This window comes from Rattus rattus, chromosome 1, assembly GCF_011064425.1.
Source record: "Rattus rattus isolate New Zealand chromosome 1, Rrattus_CSIRO_v1, whole genome shotgun sequence".
Taxonomy (NCBI): Eukaryota; Metazoa; Chordata; class Mammalia; order Rodentia; family Muridae; genus Rattus; species Rattus rattus.
Window position 1 is genome coordinate 199814334 of NC_046154.1, and position 25797 is coordinate 199840130.

At 38.5% G+C, this 25797-nt stretch overlaps 1 protein-coding gene and 1 non-coding gene across 2 annotated transcripts in view; both read right to left on the bottom strand.

Moving 5' to 3' along the window:
* Rassf3 (Ras association domain family member 3) overlaps window positions 1-25797 on the bottom strand; it is a 472172-nt gene that overhangs the window by 385217 nt on the left and 61158 nt on the right. The window lies entirely within an intron of this gene.
* On the bottom strand, window positions 14615-14756 carry LOC116890510. The gene has a single exon (XR_004386694.1). It is a non-coding gene; the product is annotated as a small nucleolar RNA SNORA48 (small nucleolar RNA).

Here is a 25797-nt window from a genome sequence, read left to right on the forward strand (position 1 = left end):
CATCTTTACCTAACCTCTCTGGGTCTGATGATTGTAGCTTGAGAATCATTTACTTAACATCTAATATCCACTTATAAAAGAATATATACCATAGTACATACCCTATTTGTATTTCTGGGTCTAAGATACCTCACACAAGATGATTTTTTCTCTAGTAACATTCATTTGTCTGCAAATTTCATGATGTCATTTTTTAACCACTAAGTAATACTTCATTGTGTAAATGTTCCACAATTTTTATTAACTTTTATCAGACATAATTAAGCTAATGGTCCTGAATTATGAGGAAAATTGAGAAAATGTTCTCTTATCCTACATTAATTTTGAGAAGCAGCTGGCTTGTACTCAAATAAACTGAATCTGGCCCAAGGCCCTCTACTAATATAACCCTTTTCCTCAAATACATTATTCAGCCCTTTCAAGCACTGAATTTCTTTGCTTGTGGATATATATGGAGCTGCCTACTGCCCAAGCAAGTCTCAGCAGATTTGGTTCCGTTATATTTCAGGTAATATTATACTCATAGATCAGTGCCCTGTTCAGCCATCCTCAGGGGAGATTCCTCTTGTAGCAGATGGGAACAAACAGAGAGACCTATAGACACACATTATGTAGAAAATAGGAAACCTTGGAATGCTCAGCCCTGAATGCAATATCTACATCAAATCCCTGGCTTGAGGGCTCAGAAAACCCCATGGTATAGTAGTCAGAAAAATGTAAGAGTCAGAGGAAATATATATATATATATATATATATATATATATATATCCTTAATGAGCACTAGAGCTGGGTGACTATCTCCCTTCTATGCTATTAAAATCTATTTCCTATCGATAACCCTGAGTTATTAGTATGTTTCATCTGAGCTTCTCTTAACTCCAATTGGACAGCCCTCAGGGCCATGTTTGACTCCTAACCCATGACAACTTTCTCTCCTTCCTCACCTTCTTCTCTCACTTGGGGTTCTCCTTGGACACAACCCTTCCCAGCCTAGGAATCCTAAAACCTGCCTCTGTCTCTTCCACCCAGCTATTGGCTATCTGAATGTTTATTCACCAATCAGAAATAATTTGGGGGGCAAGGCCACACAGCTTCATTTGTGTCTACAGGCAGGACTCCCTCATCCTTGGGGTAACCAGGTCTTGAGGAACCAGCATTGGCAATAGAATACAAGCAGTATCAGGCCATCCCATCACAGCCCTACTTACATGTTTAACACACATAGGATTACACAGTAAAGGCAGCATGCAAGTTCCCTCCACAAGTCTGCACTAAATGAGTTCCTAGAGCTGGACAAGGAAGTGAAAATTTGCTCCCATTCCTTACCCAGGAGCAAAGTCCAATGGATAGTCCCTTACAAATAAAATCTCCTTTCTACCAAAGGAAGTCTCACTAGAAAACACACTACTCTGAAGGGTAGGTTGGCTGCCTCGCAGTAGGTGTGTAAAGGAAAATGAACTCAAGAGCTTCTTTGAAAGGTCCTTGTTTCACCATGTCCTCTTAGGATTTTTCCTTTTTTTTCTATTTTATCTTATCGGCTTTTTATAATACTTGAATTATATTCATATTTTTCTTCTTTCTTTTTTACTCTACAGGTCCTTTGTGTGTGTGTGTGTGTGTGTGTGTGTGTATACTTCAATTTAGTGCTTTTATGGGATTATGAGTATTATTATGAGTATTATGGGTTTGTGTTTTTGTCTCATTCCTTGGCCTCTTTCTTTTCTTATCTTATTATACTATACTACTTCTACCTTTTTTATTGTTATCTCTTAAAAATTTAAAAACTAAATACTTTTCAGCTAATGAAGCAGAAGTATTAGTGGAAAAGTGACTATTTCACAATGACTCATTTTTTCCATATATGATTTATCCAAATTAGTTACCAAGAATATTTATTTCAGCATGATGATGTATAATATGCATTATTCCAGTAATACAAGTTTCAATACTTAATGAGCCATGGCCATTTCTAAAAGTGATGTATGCTTGCCTGTCTAGGCTATAAAGGAAAAGCACCTACCTTGCTGTAATTGGCTCAAAAGAGAGACTCCTATCAATTTTTATTTTAAGGGAAGAAATTATCATATTTTGTTAGGAATTGGCTCAGAATTCCATGTATTTGTAGTTGCACATGTTCTTTTAACCTAAAAAGCTGATGCCTATATAAAATTTAGATCACAAAACCTCATATTCTGTTTAGATAATATAATAAAATAGTATGATATATAATAAACCAAAAAGCAACACATCAGGATTGGACAAAAGAAACAAACACAAAAAGCCCAAGAAAAGGAACAGAAACAAAAGAGACTCGGTTATTAGCATTCATAAGAATCCCATAAAAACACTAAGCTAGAAGCCATAATATATACACAGAGGACATATAAGGTAAAAAGAGAGAGAATAGTGTGTGTGTGTGTGTGTGTGTGTGTGTGTGTGTGTGTGTAAAATAAAATAAAGAATAAATAAATAATAAGATAAAATGTTAAGAGACAGAGAAAAAACCAGGAAAAGCCCCGAGAGAACACTATGAGTCAGAGAATCTCTGAAGATGCCACAGATTTTATCTTTTGTCACAGTCTAGGTCTCAATCCCAGGTCACTGTAGCCACACAAATTACAGCCAGCCATCTGTAAACCATCTCTGCACACGTGTGCCCTACATCAATGCACAGTGTGAAGGCAGGACTTTTTCCCAACCTGCATTTTTGCATTTTTCTTCTCCAGGTGTTCACCTATCTTTCCGTTGACATCTACTTCTGAATAATGCATTTATTAATTCTTTGAGCTCCATGGTATATTTGGCTTTACTGGTTCGATCATGTGTTCTTCACACTGGGCCAAGGTTTGTTTTCCCTAATCACTCCTGGAAATGACACTGACTCCTTAATTCGTATAATAGAAATTGCTCTTGGCACTGGTCAGCTTCATGCTAGAATTATCCCACAGCCCCATGAAAGAGGATTTGATAACTACAGTTCAGAGAGAGATTATTTTACAGCACCTGAGTAAATGAGATAGTGTATCTATGAACACTGGAAAACTATTAGGAATTAGTCAATGTCATTTGATCTGTAAGTCTATATTTTTGTTCATCATACAGATTCACATTAATATATGTATATTCCTTTATACATGCATATATAAATATTTATGTATATTTATATTACATATGTAATACATGATTAAAAGTGTATTGTATATGACTTTTTTTATTTATTTATTTATTTATTTATTTATTTATTTATTTTTATTTTTTTTTTTTGGAGCTGGGGACCGAACTCAGGGCCTTGCACTTGCTAGGCAAGGGCTCTACCACTGAGCTAAATCCCAACCCCTGTATATGACTTTTTACATACCTCCAGACTGGGTATAAGCAAGTATGCATGTGTCCTCTGTATGTATGTGATATGTATACATATTATAATTGTGTGTCTTGTGGACATACATGTATTCATTTGTATTTACATTTAGTGAATGTTTGTGTATAGATTATCTTAATGTTATTTAATTTGTATTGATCAGTCATTATCCTGGTCATTTATCCTTGTCTTGACTAAAATTAACAGAGGTCTACCTCCTGGTTTCTAGTATCTATACACTTCTTTTCCTTAGACGTGGGAGTTCATGCTTCCTATATTAAGAGTCGGGTGCTTCTGGGCTTTTAGAGTTGTCCTGACAGAGATTGTGAGAGATTCTTAATAAACTCTTGTTTCCTAATCTAGGACAGTATTTGATGACACTCAGAGCACTGAGTATAGTAGCTACTTTTCTTTGTTTTCATAAAACACCATGACCACAGGGAACTGAAGGAAGAAAGGGTTTACATTAGGCCTTTAGTTCCAGAGCAATAAAAGTCCATCATGGTAAGGAGGGATGGTATCAAGTGGCAAGCATGACATCAGGAGCAGGAAAATACGTGATGATATCTTACTCATAAGCACAAAGCAGAGAGAGTACCTGGAAGCCTGGTCAGGTTATGAACACTCCAAGCCTGCATCCAGTGATGTACTTCCTCAAGCAAAGCTGTACCCTCCGAACATCACTACCAGCTGGAGACCATGTGTTTATGCTTGAACCAATGATTTGCATTTCACATTCAAAGAAGCACACTGATTATTCCCATTCTTTTTTTAATTTAAAAATAAAGTGTATTTTGACCTATCATCTATCATCTATCTATCTATCTATCTATCTATCTATCTATCTATCTATCTATCATCTATCTATCTATCATCTCTATTCACCTCTCTTCCCTACCTGTACAACTGGCATTCTTTTTTCAATACTTCAAAAATAATTTGTGCGATCCAAATATTTTTTTGTATGTTAGATCCTCCAGTGACTTCTGAGGGGGTTACATTCTTAGAGAAAACTGACAAAGACACATACACCCAACAGTTAAGAATTGTTAATAGTGTCATGACTTGGTGTGGTCTCATCTTCCACACTATATTTTCAAATATTTAACTCAAGACTAACATGATAGGCTTCCATTTGGACACCCCGATCAGAGCCTTTGGCTACTGTCTCACCCTTGGAAAAGAACCATGCACTGACAATATGAAAGGAGAACCGACAGCTAGGATGTCTGTAGTATTCTCTTGTCTAAGAACTTTTATTATGCCATGGGTCCTCCGTTATCTATTCCTTCAAACATCCTTGATATAAACTCTAACAATATTAATTTGCTTTGTTATAGCTCAAAAATTTGGAAAAACAGCAAACAGCAGATTAAAAACTTGAAATTATTTTTATTTGATTTATTCCTAACCTACAATCACACCTTAAAAGCAGATGCCACTGGTGAAACCATTTTCTTTGTGGGTTAATCAACATGAGAATAGCCTGAAAAAAATTAAAATACATAATTCAGATATAGAGAGTGCCTTAGGTATAGGCCAATCGTGTCTATTTTATATTTACTAGCTATTTAAATGATACTGCAAATTAATGAGTTGGCATTTCTCTGGTTCCAGAAATATCTGTGTTATATCCTTATGTGCCTTTAGAACTTTCTTTCACCCTTAGAAGTCTTGCTTCTGGCTTTCCCTGGAGGCAGAAGGTGCCTTCTATATTTTACATGGTTGTAAATTTAGAAAAAACTAGTCCAGGCCATAAGTATGACTGTCCACTGCTCTGGGGCATGTTGCCATTAGTTATGACAAGTTGAAGGAGCCTAGACCCCATATGTACAGCAATGCCAACCAACCAGAGCTTCCAGGGACCAAGCCACTACCCAAAAGACTATACATGGACTGGACCCTGGACTCTGACCTCGTGAGGTTGCAAATGAATATCCTAGTAAGAGCACCAGTGGAAGGGAAGCCATGGGTCCTGCTAAGACTGAACCCCTAGTGAACTAGGACTGTTGGGGAGAGGGCAGCAATGGGGAGGGGTGGGAGGGAACACCCATAAGGAAGGGAGGGGAGGGGATGTTTGTTCGAAACCGGAAAAGGGAATAACATTTGAAATGTATATAAGAAATACTCAAGTTAATAAAAAAAAAAAAAAAAAAGATTCCAGCTAAATGGTGAAATCATTATATTTCAATCTTTCATGCTTTATTAATTTAATTGGACATAAGATAATTACCACAAAATAGTGCTTTGACATTTTTCCAATTTTAATCAACTAATTTCTTGTTTAAAAAACTATCAAAATTAATGAAATGTCAAACTTGAAGAACTTTGTTTTACTTCGGAATAAAATCTATTCTTACTAAGAAAAAAAAAAAAAGCAGATGCCACTGGTGAAACCATTTTCTTTGTGGGTTAATCAACATGAGAATAGCCTGAAAAAATTAAAATACATAATTCAGATATAGAGAGTGCCTTAGGTATAGGCCAATCGTGTCTATTTTATATTTACTAGCTATTTAAATGATACTGCAAATTAATGAGTTGGCATTTCTCTGGTTCCAGAAATATCTGTGTTATATCTCATATGTGCCTTTAGGAACTTTCTTCAATTCTTTAGAAGTCTTGCTTCTGGCTTTCCCTGGAGGCAGAAGGTGCCTTCTATATTTTACATGGTTGTACTATTTAGAAAACTAGGCCAGGCCATAAGTATGACTGTCCACTACTCTGGGCATGTTGCCATTAGTTATGACAAGTTGTGGTCAAGACACCATTGCTGAACTTGAAATCCTCTCTGTATCTTGGCAAAATGAGAAAATAAAATGGACTCATAATTATAGCAACAAGTTATGAAACATACAGAAGACAGAAAAGAAAGCCTGAAAATTTTAAACCAGTGGTTCTCAACCTTCCTAATGCTGAGACCCTTTAATATATTTTCTCAAGTCTGGTGACCCCCAGAAAATTATTTTTATTGCTACTTCAAAACTGCAATTTTGCTACTATTATGAATCTTTGTTTTTTGGGTGATTGGTTTTGGAGACAGGGTTTCTCTGTAGCCCTGACTGTCATGAAGGTCACTCTTGTTGACCAAGTTGATCTCGAGCTCAAGACATTTATTTACCTTCCTCTGCCTTCCAAGTGCTAGGATTAAAGGCATGAAACACCACTTCCTAGCTAAGACTCTTAATATAAATATGTTATATACAGGATATCTGATGTGCAAACTTGCAAAGGGCTCAAGACCCATAGGCTGAGAAACACTGCTTTAAACAGTTTTTAGTTTGTTTGTTTGTTTGCTTTTTTAACACAAAATTTCAATGGTAATGTACTGTAGTATTCCAGAAGATATTTTAGCAACCAGACTTGAAATTGCACTTCTTTGGTACCTGTGAATTATCTGTCTAGCCCTAGGAAATCCACAGAGCTTTTTTAGAGTTCAGCTATCTCAGCTATAAATTTTGTATTATCAGAGGGACTGCTGCTTTAACTAGGCACTATATCTGATAGCCTTCATGCTGTACTAGTCCATGTTTTATAATTTCTAGCTAATTCTTCTAGTAAGAGCAAAAAACAGCAATAGAAAAATCTGAATAATTCTTTCCTCGTCAATAACAAATAAAACTATAATGTGCTATATTAATATACACTTAGGCAGTCTATTCTCATTCCCTCAACCTGAGCAGGCTGAGCCACAGGGGATGCTTGGATCTCTCAGGTTTCCCCCAAATAGGGAGTTGAGAACAGGTATTATAGTGGTACACTGGTTTCTTCTACGCATTCAGGCTCAACTCTGACCTCTCACCTCCTCTCATAGCCAAGTATCTGCAATGTCAACTGTCATATCCCAGGCCACCTACATACAATGATGCCTTTCAGATTCTGGAAGGCAGTTTCCTTGACAGGCTCATATGTGCATTCACTCTGTGTTAGTAGTACCCCTATGTCGTCTCATAATTTAGGGAGTATCACACTACCATACCCCTTAAATGCATGCATTATATTGTATTTCATGTTGACTCTACCACAAATTATAAACTGCTCCTGAGCACAATATCTAGATGCCCTGTGCTTAATTCCTTTCTATGATACAATTCATGCCATAGGTGTTAGATATCTCTTGGTTCAAGTACACACATTGTTATTATACAATGCCTTTGGAAATTAAAGGAGTCATAACAGTTTTGTCATGGGTTCACAGTGCATCATCTTCATTAACACCCAAGGGACGATGATTATATCATTTCTTTTCAGCCAGGCAAATCATGATTTTTTTTCAATACAATTCACAATTTAATTGTGACTTTATTATCTCTAGTCGCACAAGTGATGGCTAGGTTTCATTCTACTGGATAAATCCCAGAAGCTGAAACTATGTAACCATTTTAATTTAGAAAACGCATATTCACTCATTATCCTTTAGTTGACACAGGGACTTAAGCAGTGTACTTTATTCCTGTAGGTATTATCAGTTGGGGTGCAGGGAAGAGATAGAAATAATGCTAGCTCTTTTGAAAAGGTCAAAATGATAATATAAAAACTGCAAGCTAGATTTCAGGATCTATACATACAAACTAGACATAGACTAAGAGTTTGAGATTATTAACAGAAACAGTCAGAGAAAGTGTACTATCAGCTAGAACTGGAATCTCTGAGTAGTGGTGGTGGGTCCAATGAGATGGCTCGTAGAGTATGGAAACACTGGAGCCTCAAGTGATCTGCTAAGCTGGGTGAAGCACCACTGCTTCAGTACTGCTCCCAGGAACAGACAGCAAAATAGACCGCCTGTCCCCCAAGCACCCTCTGGAGCCACCAACTGGTGAATGACAACATGGAGATACTTTGAGCCCAGCACTGTACAGCAGGATAAAAAAGGGTAGTTGTGTTGTTGTGGATCCAGAAGTTTTATGAAAAGCCTTATAAATGACTCACAATGAGTGCACAATACACACACACACACACACACACACACACACACACACATACTGACACACACATTTACATACATATATGTATATACATACATATGTATGCATATAATGTGTGTATCTTTCCTGCACACATGCCGTGGCAATGGCAGGCATATGGAATCCAGAGGACATTTTGCTAGAATCAGTTCCTTCCTTCTGCCATGTGGCTTCTAATACTCAAACTCGGGCCATAACATTAAGAAAAAGCACCTTTAACAGCCAAGCCATCTCTCCCAACATAGATAGATTTCTATGACAAAAAGACATGGTCCAGATTCTGAGGCCATTACATGTTCTCCCTAGAAGTTAGTGAAATTGGTGTCTGTGGACGTGTATGTGTATATGGGAAGGGAGGCAGAATATTGTGGATATCAGAAACCTGGCCAAGGTTTATGTTTGCTGACAGCATCCAGACCTGACTAGCAGAGAGAGAGATTTACCTAAGCTATATTACCTTTCCGAGCCTCAATTTCTGCACCTGCAGGAACTCATAATGGGTTCCCTGTCTAGCAGGATTAAATTATTTAGCAGCTCCATATTGAACATCTACAGTTCACCAGACACTATGCTCTGCACTGGGAATACAGTGATAAAAGTAACAAGACGATCACCCTCCTAGGCGTTAAAGTCTATGGGGGAGATCGGGTATAATAAAAACCCAAGACTAAGATTCAATAAACAGAAAGTATTTGAGTGTAAAATGTGATGATTTCTATGATGGCAAAATTGCAGGCCTGAGAAACCATGCAAAGCTGCCAGGCTGACTGACATGCTGAAAGGATGGGTGATCCTCAGGGAAGGGTCATTTGAATTAAAAACCATAGAGTGAATGCAGGTGCCTGGGTAAAAGTGGCTGGGGAAACAGGCAAAGAAGAGAAAGGGACAGTTCACCAGGAAGGAAGAAGTGAAGGAGGAAGCGAGGAGGATGGAAAGTGGCAGAAAACACATATCTGTCCCCAATCAAGGCTGCTTTCCCACCCAATGCATTAGCAAGCCTAAAGACAGGCAGAGTGGGACATGCTAAGGCTTTACTGTATATATTCTTTCAACGGATATTTAAGTTGTAATAATAACGTGGGCTTAAAAGGTTTGATTGCTTGATCACAGCAGCTTGTTAATTAAAGGAGCAAAGAGGAGAATGATTAGCGAAGGCAAGTTTGCACCTGAGGGAGAAATAGGATTAGCTTGCCTGAGAAATCAGATTAGTGTTCCTGGCTACAGGCCAGTTGCAAAGAAGCATGCTGAACCTCCAGAGAAATAAAAGTCCCTATTTTTCCCAGTGCTCTGTAGGAGGACAGGCCTCTCCTCCACTGTCTAAGGTTAGGGGGAAACACAAACCATGATGCACGTCTCACCCCTGACATTGACTGGCTTTCCCGGTATTAAATGTGTGATTTGCTAATTGCTCTTAGTGGAGATAAGTCTGTCAGGAATTCATTTGGCTCAGAGTTCCTGAGTCTGTACAATCAGCAGCAGCTTGGTGATTAATGAGGAAGGCTGGTGTTCTCGTCCCCTCTTAGAGTGATTTGGACCTCTTTCCATCCTTAGGACCCCTCTGGGTTTAGTTTTTATCAGACAGTGGCATGGATTCCCCTGAGCTATTGCAATGTGGCTTCCGGTGAGCGTATTTGGAAAGCGAATAGAGTGGTGACACCTTAGAAATCAGGGCTACAGTGACAAAATCCAGCAGTCACAGTCGCTGGGAGTAGCCCGAGGAAATGAAAAGGCAAGTGATTAGGATCTAAGTGAGGCCCAGTTAGCGCCCTGTCAGGTCACCAGTCTTGTCCTGTGAATTGTACAAATTAGTTTACCTCTTTGTGCCTTGGATAACTTAGAGTAATAGTAGACACAAAGTTTACCTTGAGGAATCCTAGAGAACAGTTTTATTAGATATTTTATTTATTTACATTTCTCATATTTTCTCCTTTCCAGGTTTCCCTTCTGCAAAGCCCCTATCCTAGCCCTGCTTCTGTGAGGGTGCTTCCCCATCTACACCTACCTCTCTGCCTTGGCATTCGCCTACATTGGGGCATCAAGCCTTTACAGGACCAAGGGTCTTCCCTCCTATTGATGCCAGACAAGGCCATATTCTACTACATATGTACCTGGAGCCATGGGTCCCTCCATGTGTACTCTCTGGTTGGTAGTTTAGTCCCAGGGAGCTCAGGGGGTGGGGTTGTGGTTGGTTGATATTGTTGTTCTTCCTATGGGGTTGCAAACCCTTTCAGTCCTTCCCTAAATTGTCCATTGGGATCCCCGTGCTCAGTCAGGAAATTCATTAGTCTCTGGTTTGGGTCTCTTATTTAGTAAGAAAGTTCTACTTGTTATCATTACAATAAAACATTATCACAATCATCTTTTCCCTGTGTTTAAGATTAGGCCAGAAATGTGAGTCAGCAAAAATTTGTCATTTATATGTAAGCACTGCTACCCCAACATTTGACAAAAGAAAAATTAGTCTCCGGGAAGTTCTGTATCTCCAAAGTTACTCTTCAGGTTAGATGATCTCCTCTATTAATCTATTGTTCCACCTTCCAGTGATCAGGGTGCCCTTACTGTCAGTCATTGCTCTCTCCTACTTCCCTCCTCTCTCACATGCTGTTACCTGTGGGATGATGTAATTACGCAGGTGAAGGCAGGTACAAGATAGAACAAGGCCTGTCATTGGACGAGAAGGAAGGATGGGCAGGAGAAAATTTTAAGGGACAAGGAGAAGACTGGCACGGGAAGGCAGAGGAAGCCAGAGAGAGAACATGGAGGCCGACATTAAGATTCCACTCTGTGTATTTACAGGCTGTTATGAATATTCTTAAGGAATGGATGTGTATAGGGCTTTGTATGTTTAAGTGGGCGATTATATCTTATCAATTGGATCAGAAGTTATTTCATTGTGTGTTCATTTATGTAGCAATTTAAGTTTAAGAGACTGTGTGGCGGCTAGAGACACTGGGCCACCACAGAGTTGGGGTGTGTGTTTCTGGCAGGATGCCAGCCTGCCTTGGGAACTGGATGGGTAAAGAGAAGCCAGGCTCAGAGAGAAGCCATCAGCAGTGTGATATGGGATGGAGCTGAACGGGTGAGAGGCTCTGCTCACTGAGATTAAGATATCTACCAGATATCTTGGGGCACTACAGTGCTGGACCTAGTGGAGGTAAAAAGACAGCTTTTTATTTTTTATAATTTTATAGCAACAGGTACCCATCTTACCTCTAGGCCCAAGACATGCTACTTACTCTCCCTTCTTCTACCATTACATGTAAACAATGAATATGTGTTATCAGCTACATATTGACAGTTATGTTTGTTCCAAACCAAGTCATTTAATTCACTTCTATCTTGCCCACTGCGATCTCTGTCTTTGTCATTTGTTCCCTGGATTCCTTCCTTACCCACCTAAATACCTTTCCCTTCCAGTTTCCTTCCACAATCTCTGTTTTATTATATGTCCCAAAGAATACCCCAGATTATCCTTTACCAGCAAACATTGGTTCTACCAAATCATTGTCCAAAAGTTCCTGTCACTTTTATGAGAAGTAAAAGAAACTCCAAAGTTCATATCACAAAGTACAAGTCTTTGCAAGATCTGACTCTTGCCTCCCTACACCATCGTACACATTCAGTCTGCCTTGATAGCACTGTTCCAGGCTTATACTGGTCTCAGATTTATGCCATTTGATTTCTTGCTATCTCCTCACTATATAATGTTCAATATATTTTTCATGAAAGAATAAATTTATGAATTAATATTAAAATCTATTAATATTCTCATCCAGGCTGTTCCTAATCATAAACAGTCTTCTTCCAAGGCCAAGGTATGACTCATAGGAGTTACTTAAGCTGGAGACAAGTTAGATTAATATCCGTATTTGTGATTAATTTTTCTGGTGGCCTTACCTATGGTATTCTCAATGCCTTTGTGCTTGTGACTGAGATTAGCTTGGGATAATTAGTAACAGAAGACACAGAAGAACAGTGCTGAAGATAGTCTAAATGGAAAAAAATCTTTATGATTTTCCATCTTATGGAAAATAGATTCTTTTCTCCTACAATAGATCCTGATTTTTCCCTCCCACTAATCTACCCAGTTCCTACCCACATCTCTTCCCATCTGGATCTACTTCTTACTCATTTACACTCATTAGAAAAGAACTGTCTCCTGAGAGATAACAACCAAAATAAAAGAATTAATATCTAAGATAAAACAAAGACCATCACATCAAAGTTGGACAAGGCAAACCAAGAAGAAAGGAACCCATTAAAAGGCACAAGAATCAGAGACCCACTCATTACCATCTCCGGAATCACGTTAAAACACTAACCTGATAGCTAATGTTTATAAGCAGAGGAACGGATCCAGAGCCAGGTCTGCCCTGTTCCCATTGCTTCAGTTTGTGTGAGCTCATATGAGCTTCGCTAAGGTGACTTCTACGGCCTTGTTCTCCTGGTGTCCTCCATCCTCTCTGGCTCTTATACATGTTGTGTCTCCTTTTCCATGGGGTTCCCTGAGCCCAGAAGAAAGAGATTTGATGAAGAAATCGGCTTTACGGCTGAGTTTTCCAAGGTCTTTTTCTGTAGTGTCTCACTGTGGGTCTCTGCACTTGTTCCCATCCACTACCTGAGTCAGTTTATTGGGTGATGACTGAATAAGTCAGTGATCCATAGCTGTAACAGAATATCATCAGGAGTCATGTTATCATTTTGGTTCTGTTCTGTTTTGTGTTTGGTGTGATGAAGTTGAAGTTTAAGGCTTCTTTGGAAAGTTGGTTATATGGTGTTTTGCTGGGGCAAACCTGTAAAGGAACATTTCACTGAAGTAGACACAGGAGAGTGGATATTCTAGTAAAGCAAGCACGTGAAATGACCTATGATCAAAGATTCTTTGTTAGTGACACGGCACGTATTGGTCCACCTTACATTGAAAAGTTGAGCTGTGTTTGTCAGAACTCCACAGAGAGAAACACACCATAAACTTCTTGTGGTGTGCTGCAGTTTCTTATTTCTGAGGACTCAGGCTGATGGGCAGAGTGATGTCAGCTAAGACAGATGGATGTACTGAGGCAAAACCTGTGGAGGCCACATGGTGTTTGGAGGGATAAATAGGACTCAAAGCAGAGTGATGGAGGCTGAGCTTGGCTTGCTTGTAGAGCTACCTATGCAATGCTTGTGGGTTTCGTGTCTTCATTTCCCTGAGAAAGTAACAGCTGACAACTTCTCCTGGAGTCCATCCATGTCTCTCCTGCTACTGACTTGTGCCAGGCTGAGGCCTGGCTGTTCCTACTAGGTTGTGACACCGCTGTTGCTGTCCTGATTCTCCCAAACTGGACTGCTGCTATTTCCATGAAGTGCTTTCAAGTTGATTAGGCTGCAACTGCTAACCTGCAAACTGAACTGCTATTTCAGATAAGACAGACAGGAGTTGCTCCAAAGAACATTTCTAAACCGTTCCAATTCCCCCATACCCTTTCTTTCCCCTACCTCTGGTGGATGGTGGGCTAAAACGGAGGTTAAAAGCATTTAAGAACCATCATTAAGAATATGTTTTGAAAAATTAAAGCTACAGAGTAGGTTTTTATTCATGTGATTGTTTGTATGTTTGTCTTAAGACCAGTAGTATTTGGATATACCTTGTGTTTCTAGGTTATCTAATTTCTTTATATATTTAACTTTCCATTGATTTCTTGTGATTTTCATATTATGTACCCCAGTCCCACTCATCTTCCCAGTCCCCTCATATCAACCTTTGCCCCTGCAATCCCCACGAAAAACATACAAACAAATAACTATGACAACAGCAAAATAATACAAAACAAAACAAAACCCAAATCATAGAAAATATATCACCACGGAAGTTGTAGTGTTTCACAATATATCCCATAGTATGTCCCTCTGTCCACATAACTTCACTTGCAAATGTTCAATGCAATAAGGCATTCATTCACCTGATTTGAGATCTTGAGCTTCTGTGACTTCATCAATATTGTATCATCACCTGGACTCCTCTCAGTTACCCTGTTCTTGACCTGCGTCATAGAAATCCTGAAGCTTTGGATCAAGAGGACTGGCAGTTTCATACACCCCAGCCATTCACAGATGATACAGGTTTTCAGTGGATCAATTCAGAACAAGACCAGGGTGGTAGCCAAGCTAGTCAGCCCACTACCTCTCCCATCTTGCACTACAAGGACAAGCTCTCCAAGCATGGCTTTGATCAGCTGGAAAGGAGCAGCTCTCCCATTCTTATGAACTTCGCATTGCCTGGATTTTTTTTTTTTGGTTTGATTTGATTTGCTGAGTCCCAGGCATAAGGCAGCTTTAGCTGCTTAGCATGGCATTAAACTACAATGGACAAAGGACTGTCGTCTGGTCCTCCCTGAGTGATATAAGCAAAACACCACCACCAAGGTGTCTCTTTGCCCATTTCCAGGGAGAATAATCTCTTCTTAATCACTAAAAGAGTGTAGGGAATAGCTTTCATCTTGCAGAACCTTAAGTTAAATCTTTTGTGCTACTATTGTTCTGCCATATCTTGTGGGCAGAATAGCAGTGTAGATCAAATATCCAGGATAAGTTACAGGTTTGACTTTCTGGAATAATTCTCCATGGAAATAAGTTTCCCTAGAACCTTAAACCTCAGTTAATGAAACTTTATCCTAAGAAGAACCCTTTCCCACATCCCAAGATGTATATAGTTCTTGTTCATACTGAATATAATATATGCCTACAAATTGATGCATTGAATACCTAATGAGAGACCTACTCCATTGATGTCATCTAATAGAGCTTTAACACTAAAATCTTCAGAGGTGACCTCAATTAGGCATTTACTGACAGACAGGGATCCTCTTTACCCACCCATTCTGTACTTTTATTTATCCTTTCTCCAGGTCTAGACACCCAGAGGGAAGGACCTCAGGACTTGGCTCTGCTCCATCCTTCACTGCCTGGTGTACACCCACCCAGTGTTCATAAAGGTCCTGACACCCCAGTGGAAGACATGGACCATGGAACTTGGTTCCACTTTATCCTTCCCTGCTTGGTGTGCAATAGCACCTAAGAATCACAAGGGGACAAGGAGAAAAAGGGAACCATAGTCTCGGCAACAGCTTGAGTATTTGGGAATTTCCATAGGAACACTTTGATGACAGGTAACTGTTATTTACCATACCCAGGATTCAGTGTTGCTACCTGCTAGCCTACAATAAGGAGGTCTACTCATTTTAGCTCTGGGTCATAGGTGCAGAGCAAACTACACACTACATATGGGACCTTAGGATAATCTACAAGTGATAAATGTGACAAGCCCCTGTAATCTCTTTATCATATGTGTTTCTTGAGGTTTCCATCACTCTTTCCTTTTCCATGGATACTTTTGATAACTTGAAGCCCTGAGGTAGCCAGCCCTCCCTCTAGATATCTCTGTTACTGACAAGACCAGTGTTGTCAGGTGGACTGGGAGAGACATGTTATAGAGTTGGACAGAAGCGAAAGAAGCCACATTTTGCCTTTGCCTTTGATGTTGTTGGCTTGTGCATCACAAAGTACAACACTGGTTTCATGTAGAACTCGGACAGTAGAACACAAACACGGAGCAGATAAAGAAATCTGCTAGTGTGCTAGGTAGTTTCCAGTAAGCCATTTAAATACCATTTATATTCATATCAAGAAACTATGGAAAGACCTAATGTAATAATATAAAAGGCTGAGACCAAAGTTGATAGCAAATCAATGCTAGTTATCACTGTACTGATGTGGAGACTCATAAGGCCACATTAAGAGTGAATATCCAGGCCAAAGGCAGCATGCAATGTGAGGATATAACATCAAGCAGGCTTGAGCAGATTTTTCCCCATTCCACTAACCTTAATAAGTAATTATAAATATATAATAATATAATACCATTTCACCTTGCCAGTACATAATTCATGTAAATTACACATGAAGACTGAAAGATACCTTGCAGATAATACATGCAATTTTCTCTATTTAAAGGCCTCAAGAGGTTTTATATTAGTCCTGACATTTACAGTATTCATTATATTATTCTGTCACATCAGGAGCTATTAGCACCACTTCTTGGAAGCACATAAAAATCTTAAAAAAGCATAAATAATATCAAGTTCCATTTCTTTTGTTGATTGACAGCTAGAGTTTTATGGTCGGTTCTGATTACTCATCTAGGGCTTATGAGAGTCATTTCCAATATGCAAAGGGTCTGAAAATATCATGTGTTCTCACTATATGCCCTTTTATATTTTTTGGGATTCCATGAAGAAATTGACAGACATTTCTTCTATTAGAAACAAGCTAATATACAGCTTTAATACCATATCATAGGAAAAATAATAACACACACTTTCACTCAATCTTATTTAAACTGACATTTTCTAAGGAACAAGACCAAGAGTACACTGATAGGATGCTCATAACATTACTATACTCTTGCTGTTCCACTAGCAGAAAGGGGAGGAATTATACAATTCATATAAAAATATGAACGAAAGTGAAAGCATAGACATAAATCGTCACGGACTAAAGACCTGAAGTGTTGAATGAAGACATAGATTTAAATTTCTCAAATTACACTCAATCAGTTATACACTATATTAGTACAATATGTAAGTTTATCTATAATACTAGGTTGCACAAGTGTGGCAGTCACTTTATTAGCATTCGAGTGAATGGAGGGATTTCCAGAGAGTCATCCAGTGCCTCACAGCATTACCATTTCTGCTTGAAGAAGTGTCTTCTGTCCTTTCAGGAAATCAATCTCCTTGTCATGTACCCTTTCCCTTGGTTTTAAATATGCGTTGTTTGAATTTGCAATAGTTACTTAAAGTCTTTTAATCATTATTAGCCTGATATGATTTAATTCATCTCTTTATCTTTAATCTATTTGAGTCTTTTGGTTTAAGGTGGGCTTCGTATAGACAGTATGATTATGTGCTTGCTTGTTTTCTTACTCTGACCGCCTGCCATTTTAATTTAACAAAATGGTTACTAAAATGGATGTAAGAATCTCTAACTTAGATGTAGCTCTTTCCTGTCTATTAAGATTTATGCATTTCTGTCTATTAAGACTAATTGAAGATTTCATATGCCCTGAGCTTTCCTCCTCTTAGCATATAACTAACAGTCATTATCTTGCATACTTCAGTGCTTCCCTGAAGTTCTCTACACAATTTTTCCACTAATTTTGTCCTCTACCAAAAATACTCTATTACATCTGAGGGACTACCTAATCACAGATCATGCCCAAACCCTCCTGCTTGCTTCCCAGTATATTGCTGTCATCTACTGCATTTAAACACTAACAGAATCAGCAAATTCAATATTTAAGTTCTTATTTTTGATTATTTAACAATAATAAAAGAAACAGGCATAATACAGAGGCTTATAATCCCAGCCACATAGGAGATGAAGCAAGGTGGACTGCTCACATGTGTAAGCTCTAGCTATGCTAGGAAGTGAGACCGGCCTCAAAGAAAAGAAGCGAAGAGCAGCCGCATATACAGTCCAGTTATCCTGTTGACTTGCATGACCAAGACTCTGGGTTCAGCCTTGCACAGTATCTCTTTCAATAACAAATGTCTTCTAGAAGCTCTGATATTCAAATACTTGAACCCAAGTCAGTGGCAAAGTTGGAGAGATTTAGAAGGTGTGACCAAGCTGGAAATAGTAGTCACTGGAGGAGGGCTTTGAGAACGTAAGCTTCCCTTAATTTCCAGTCCACTCTGTCCATGCATTTGTAGCTGAGGGTGAGACTTCTCAGCTGACTGCTTCAGTTGTCATCCACACTCTTGCTTCTATCCTTCCCCACTCTGATAAAAATTGATCTTCTGGAACCAAAAGCACAAATAAGATCAGTCTTCCATCAGCTGCTTTTAGATATGGTGTTTTATTGCAACTACAGAAAAGTCATTAACATTGATGGTAATTAATATATCATACCTATAAATACTATAAATAACTTTTATTATCTTCCTTGGTCACCTGGCTCCTTGTTCTCATTTGAGATCCCCATGTTCAACCTTTGCCCTTTTCATGAGAAATTTTCATCATCATTTTGCAAGAATGATTTTCTGGCCATAAGTTTGTCCTGTTTTCTTTGTCTCATAAGGTCATATATTTTTGCATTCACTATTCAAGGATAGTTATACTGGGTATAGAATTATGGGTTACTGAGTCTTATTTTCCTCTTTAAGAAGTATAAATGTAGTCATTTAACAGTAGAGGTCCATTCTGTGGCAGAGAGCTCTGAATGATAGCACATTATGTTTAAACATCCTTTGAGGGCTCTGATATCACCGGACTGCATTTTCTTTGTTAATAGCCTGTCGATTTGCAGCCATTGTGGTTTGGCAAAGGTTGTACTTAAGGTAACTCTCTTCACAAACTCTTTATGCTGATTTTCTGAACACAACCCTCTTTTTCATTTTTTTATTGAAGTGTTTTGTTTACATTTCAAATGTTATCCCCTTACCTGGTTTGCCATCCATAAACTGCCTATCCCCCCTGCTTTTATGAGTGTGTTCCCCTACTCAACCACCCACCTCTTTCCACCAGGTCCTGGCATCCACCTAAACTGGGGCATCACGACTTGACAAAACCAAGGGCTTCTCCTCCCATTGATGCCAAACAAGGCCATCCTTTGCTAAATGTGCAGCTGAAGCATGGGTCTGTCCATATGTACTCTTTGAATGGAGGTTTAGTCCCTGGGAGCTCTGGTTAGTTGGTATTATTGTTCTTACAGGGTTGCAAACACCTTCAGCTCCTTCGATCCTTTCTCTAACTCCTCCATTGGGGACCCCATTTTCAGTTCAAGGGATGTCTGCAAGCATCTGCCTCTGTATTTGTCATGCTCTGGCAGAATTCTTAGGAGAGAGCTATATCCAGCTCCTGACAGCATACACTTCTGGCATCAGCAATATTGTTTGGGTTTTGTTACTGTATATGGGATGGATCCCCAAGTGGGGCAGTCTCTGGATGACCTTTCCTTCAGTCTCTGCTCCAAACTCTGACTCCCTATTTTCTCCTGTGAATACTTTTGTCCCCCCTATTAAGAAGGACTGAAGCATCCACACTTTGATTGTCCTACGTCTTGAGCTTCATGTGATTGGTGGATTTATGTCGGGTAATCTGAGCTTTTAGACTAATATGCACTTATCTCACTGATGTTCATACCATGTGTGCATTTTCGTGATTGGGTTACCTGGATCAGGATGATATTTTCTAATTTCATATATTTGCCTATGAGTTTGATGAAGTCATTGTTTTTAAGAGCAGAGTAGTACTCCATTGTGTAAATGTACCACATTTTCTGTATCCATTTCTCTGTTGACGGACATCTAGGTTCTTTCCAGTTTCTGCCTGTTATAAATAAGGCTGCCATTATCATAGAGGAGTATGTACCTTGCTATATGTTGGAGCATCTTTTGGGTATATGCTCAAGAGTGGTATAGCTGGGTCCTCAAGTAGTGCAATGTCGAATTTTCTGAGGAATCTCCAAACTAATTTCCAGAGAGTTTGTACCAGATTGCAATTTCTCCAACAATGACGTGTTCCTGTTTCTCCACATCCTTGCCAGCAACTGATCTCACCTTAGTTGTTTATCTTAGCAATTCTGACTAGTGTGAGGAGGAATCTCAGGGTTATTTTGATTTGCATTAACCTGATGACTGAGAATGTTGAACATTTCTTTTGGTGCTTCACAGTCATTTGATATTCCCCATTTGAGAATTCCTTGATTAGCTCTGTGCCCCATTTTTGACAGGGCTATTTAATTCTCTGTAGTCTAACTTTTTGAGTTCTTAGCATATATTGGATATTAGCCTTCAATAAGATGTAGGATTGGTAAAGGTCTTTCCCAATCTGTTGGTTGCCATTTCTGTCCTAAGCACAGTGTCCTTTGCCTTACAGAGACTTTAAAATTATATGAAGTACCAAATGTCCATTCTTGATCTTAGAGCATAAGCCATTGGTGTTTTGTTCAGGAAATTTTCCCAGTGCCCATGCGTTCGAGAATTTTCCCCACTTTTTCTTCTATTAGTTTGAGTATATTTGGTTTTATGTGGAGGTCCTTGATCCATTTGGACTTAAGCTTTGTACATGGTGATAAGAATGGATCAATTTGCATTCTCCTACATTCTGACCTCCAGTTGAACCAGCACCAATTTTTGAAAATGCTATCTTTCTTCCATTGGATGGTTTTAGCTCCTTTGTCAAAGATCAAGTGACCATGGGTATGTGGGTTCATTTCTGGGTCTTCAGTTCTGTTCCAATGATGTATCTGCCTGTATCTGTACCAATATCATACAGTTTTTATGACTATTGCTCTTTAATACTGCTTGATGTCAGTGATGGTGATTCCTGGAGATGTTCTTTTATTGTTGAGTATAATTTTCACTATCCAGGTTTTTTTGTTATTCTAAATGAATTTGCAAATTGCTCTTTCTATCTCTATAATCAACTGAGTAGGAATTTTGATGGGGATTGCATTGAATCTGTAGATTGCTTTTGGAAAAATGGCCATCTTACTATATTAATCCTGCCAATCCATGAGCATGGGAGATCTTTCCATCTTCTGAGATCTTCCTCAATTTCTTTCTTCAGAGACTTGAAGTTCTTGTCATACAGATCTTTCACTTGCTTTGTTAAAGTCACACCAAAATATTTTATATTATTTGGGACTATTGGGAAGGGTGTCATTTTCCTAATTTCTTTCTCAGCCTGTTTATCTTTTGAGTAGTTGTTTATCAGGCTAAGTAGTTCTCTGGTGGAACTTTTGGGGTCACTTAAGTACACTATCATGTCATTTGCAAATACTGATATTTTGATTTCTTTCCTTCAAATTTGTATTCATTTGACCTCTTTTTTTTTTTTTTTTTTTTTTTTTTTGTCTGATTGATCTGGCTAGGACTTTGAGTGCTATATTGAATGAGTAGGAAAAGAGTGGGCAGCATTGTCTATTCCCTGATTTTAGTGGGATTGCTTTAAGTTTCTCTCCATTTAGTTTGATGTTAGCTACTGGTTTGCCATATATTGTTTTTACTATGTTTAGATATGGGCCATGAATTCCTGATCTTTCCAAGACTTTTATCATGAATGGGTATTGAATTTTGTCAAATGCTTCTCAGCGTCTTTGTAGAAGAAAACTTCCCTAACCTAAAGAAAGAGATGCCCACAAACATACAAGAAGCCTACAGGACTCCATGTAATTTGGACCAGATGAGTAATTCCTCCCGTCACATAATAGTTAAAACACCAAATGCGCAAAACAAAGAAAGAATATTAAAAGCAGTAAGGGAAAAATGTCAAGGGACATATAAAGGCAGACCTATAAAAATTACACCAGACTTCTCACCAGAGACTATAAAAGTCAGATGATCTTGGACAGATGTCATACAGACCCCAAGAGAACACAAATGCCAGCCCAAGTTACTGTACCCAGCAAAACTCTCAATTAACATAGATGGAGAAACCAAGATATTCAATGACAAAACCAAATTTACACAATATCTTTCTACAAATCAAACCCTACAAAGGATAAAGATCAGAAAACTACAACAGAAGCATCAAAAGCTAGGAAGTAATCTCCCTGCAAAGAAATCAAAAGAAGAGAGTGACACAAACAGAATTCCACCTCTAACAACGAAAATAATAGGAAGTGAAAATTACTATTCCTTAATATCTCTGAATATCAGCGGACTCAATTCCCCAATAAAAAGACATAAACTAACAGACTTGTTATGTAAATAGGACCCAGCATTTTGCTCCATGCAGAAAACATACCTCAGAGACAAAGACAGACACTACCTCAGAGCAAACGGCTGGAAAACAACTTTCTAAGTAAATGGCCTGAAGAAACAAGCTGGAGTTGCCATTCTAATATCAAATAAAATTGAAGTTCAACCAAAAGACATTAAGAAAAATAAGGAAGGACATTTCATATTCATCAAAGGAAAAATACACCAAGATGAATTCTCAATCTTAAATATATATACTCCAAATGCAAGGACACCTACATTCATAAAAGAAACCTTACTAAAGTTCAATGCACACATTGTACCTCACTCGATAATAGTAGGAAATTTCAACACCCCACTCTCATCAATGGACAGATCATGGAAACAGAAATTAAACAGACATAGAGAAACTAACAGAAGTTATGAACCAAATGGATTTAACAGATATTTATAGAACATTTCATCCTAAATCAAAAGGATATACCTTCCTCCTAGCACCTCATGGTACCTTCTCCAAAATTGACCATATAATCAGTCATGAAACAGGCCTCAACAGATACAGGAAGATAGAAATAATCCCATGCATCCTATCAGATCATCCCGCACTGAGACTGGTCTTCAGTAACAACAATAATGACAGAAAGCCCACATAGACATGGAAGATGAACAATGCTTTATTCAATGACAACTTGTTCAAGGAAGAAATAAAGAAAGAAATTAAAGACTTCTTAGAACTTATTGAAAATGAAGATACAACATTCCCAAACTTATGGGACACAATGAAAGCAGTACTAAGAGGAAAACTCATAGCTCTAAGTGCCTGCAAAAAGAAACAGGAGAGAGCATATGTCAGCAGCTTGACAGCACACCTAAAAGCTCTAGAACAAAAAAAAATAAATAAATACACCCAGGAGGAGTAGAAGGTAGGAAATAATCAAACTCAGGGCTGAAATCAACCAAGTAGAAATGAAAAGGACTGTACAAAGAATCAATACAATCAGGACCTGGTTCTTTGAGAAAATCAACAGGATAGATAAACCTTAGCCAGACTAACCAGAGATCACAGAGAGTGTATCCAAATTAACAAAATCAGAAATGAAAAGGGATTCATAACAACAGAATCTGAAGAAATTAAAAAAATCATCAGATCCTACTACAAAAACCTATATTCAACAAAACTGGAAAATCTGGAGGAAATGGACAATTTTCTAGACAGATACCAGGTAACAAAGTTAAATCCGGTACAAATAAACGATCTAAACAACCCTATAACTCCTAAAATATAGAAACAGTTATTAAAAGTCTCCCAACCAAAAAGAGACCAGGTCCAGATGGGTTCAGTCAAAAATTCTATCAGACCTTCATAGAAGACCTCATACCAATACTGTCCAAACTATTCTACAAATAGAAACAGACAGAACACTACCAAACTCCTTCTATGAAGTCACAATTACTCTTATCCCAAAACCAAACAAAGACCCAACAAAGAAAGAGAACTTCAGACCAATTTCCCTTATGAATATTGACACAAAAATACTCAATAAAATCCTTGCAAACCAAATCCAAGACCACATCAAAAAGATCATCAATCATGATCAAGTAGGCTTCATCCCAGGGATGCAGGGATGGTTTAATATAAGGAAATCCATCAATGTAATCTACTACATAAACAAACTCAAAGAGAGATTCTTAAGACACAGTAGGAATGACCTTAGCCAAAATGCCAAATAGGAGAGACGGAAGTTGAATAGTCCACCTCCAGTAGATAGACAGACCCCCAAGTGGAGGAATGGGGTTACCAACACACAGTCAAAATTTCTGACCCAGATTTATACTGTCTAAAAGAACTGCAGGGGTGATAATGGAGAAGAGATTGAAGGAAAGGCTGTCCAGTGACCTGCCTAAATTTAGGTCCATCTCATGGCGGCAGGGGTGGGAGGCTGACACTATTATTGATACTATGATGTGATTACAGAGAGGAGCCTAGCATGGCTGTCCTCTGAGAGGCCCTACCAGCAGCTGAGTGAAGAGAGATAGATGCTTATTTATACCTGACCATTGGTTCCAAGTCAGGGACCCCTATGGAGGAATTAGGGGAGGGATTGAAGGAGCTGAAGGGGAGGGGCAATCCTATAGGAAGACCAGCAGTTTCATCTAACTTGAACCCCTGGGAGATACCAGAGACTCAGTCACCAACTAGGCAGCATACATGGACTGCTCTGCGGACCCCACCACAGATACAACAGAGGATTGCCTGCTGTGGCCACATGGGGAGATGATATGCCTACTCTTGAAGAGAGACTTGAGGCCCCACAGAAAGGGGATAGTTACACAGGAGGAGAAGGGAGCACTGTCTTGGAAGAAAGGGTGATAGACGATAGGGGTGAGGAACAGGGGTTGGGGGAAGGCTGGAATAGTTGGAATGTAAATTATTTTTAAAAATTTGTGTAATTATAAATTTCAAAAATAAAACAACTAAACAAAACAAAACTCCCCTTTCTATTTTCTTTCTTCCTCCTCAAGAATTCCAATGTGATACAAGTTTACAATTTTTCCTGTGGATCTTGGATATTCTGTTGCATTTTTGTTGTTTAGATTTCATTATTTCATCTTTCAATATAATTATTCTTGCTCGCTGATTCTGAAACTTCCTGTATATTTTCTCCGTGGCATTCATTTTATAACATAGATGACTTGGGGGGTGGGAGGAGAAGCTCTTCATTTATTTGAATTCACGTTCAGTACTTATAAATTTGCATTTAACATTTCTTTCTAATTTTTCTAGAGTTTTACATTTTCTATTTCATTTGTTGGCTGCTAAAGCCTTTTTCTGACCTTCTCATTGACATATATTAAACATAGTTATTTTAAACAGAATTACTTCATTTTATCATTTTTCTTTTTTCTTCTTTGCTCGACATAATTTTTGTTAAAAAAAAAGCAAGTTTTATCAGACATTATCAGGTGAGGTAAATTATGTAGAGGAGGTTTTATGTTAATCTGGTTAGTCGTGGACCAGATTCATTTTAATTTTAGATGACAATCCAAAAACTCGAAATTCCTGTAGCAACTTCTGTCTTTTCTGTTAATGCCAGATCTCTTTCCTACTATCCTCCTTCATCTCCATGGCAGCTCGTTCTTCCTAAACCTATGTTGCATTCATATGGTTGGTCCATTTGAGGAATAAATGTAGTGTAAACATTTGCTGTAATATTACCATTTCCCAAAGCCAGCAGTGGCATTTCTTACCATCTATATTCATATGCCGTACAAGGAAAGCAGTGTAGGCAACCTTGTTTGATTGGCTTTGTATAGGTTTTGCTAAGGACTTAAAGCTTCCTAAAGGGGATGCCCACAGTTCACAGGATTATTTTCCACTTCCACTTCTAGAGCCATGAGGAAATCTTTCTGGGAACTTGTAATGAGACCTTAACATGATCTTTACTGCTAAATCAATGGAAATGTGCTTAGTACATCCCCTCACAGGGGGATTTCATTTCCACATGCGTCTTAACTACGTCTTCAGTAATTAATCTTAACTATACCTTATGCTTCTTCTAACAAGTTATGGCTACAACCATGTCCTCATACTATCCAGGCGATCAGTAGCTTTCAAGTGAAATGCTTTAAACACAAGAGATATGAAGCTTAACACGCCATGCAGCCCAAACTCCATGATAGGTTTTCTTCATTCTTACATGAAGAAGAGAGATAATTTCCAAAGTTT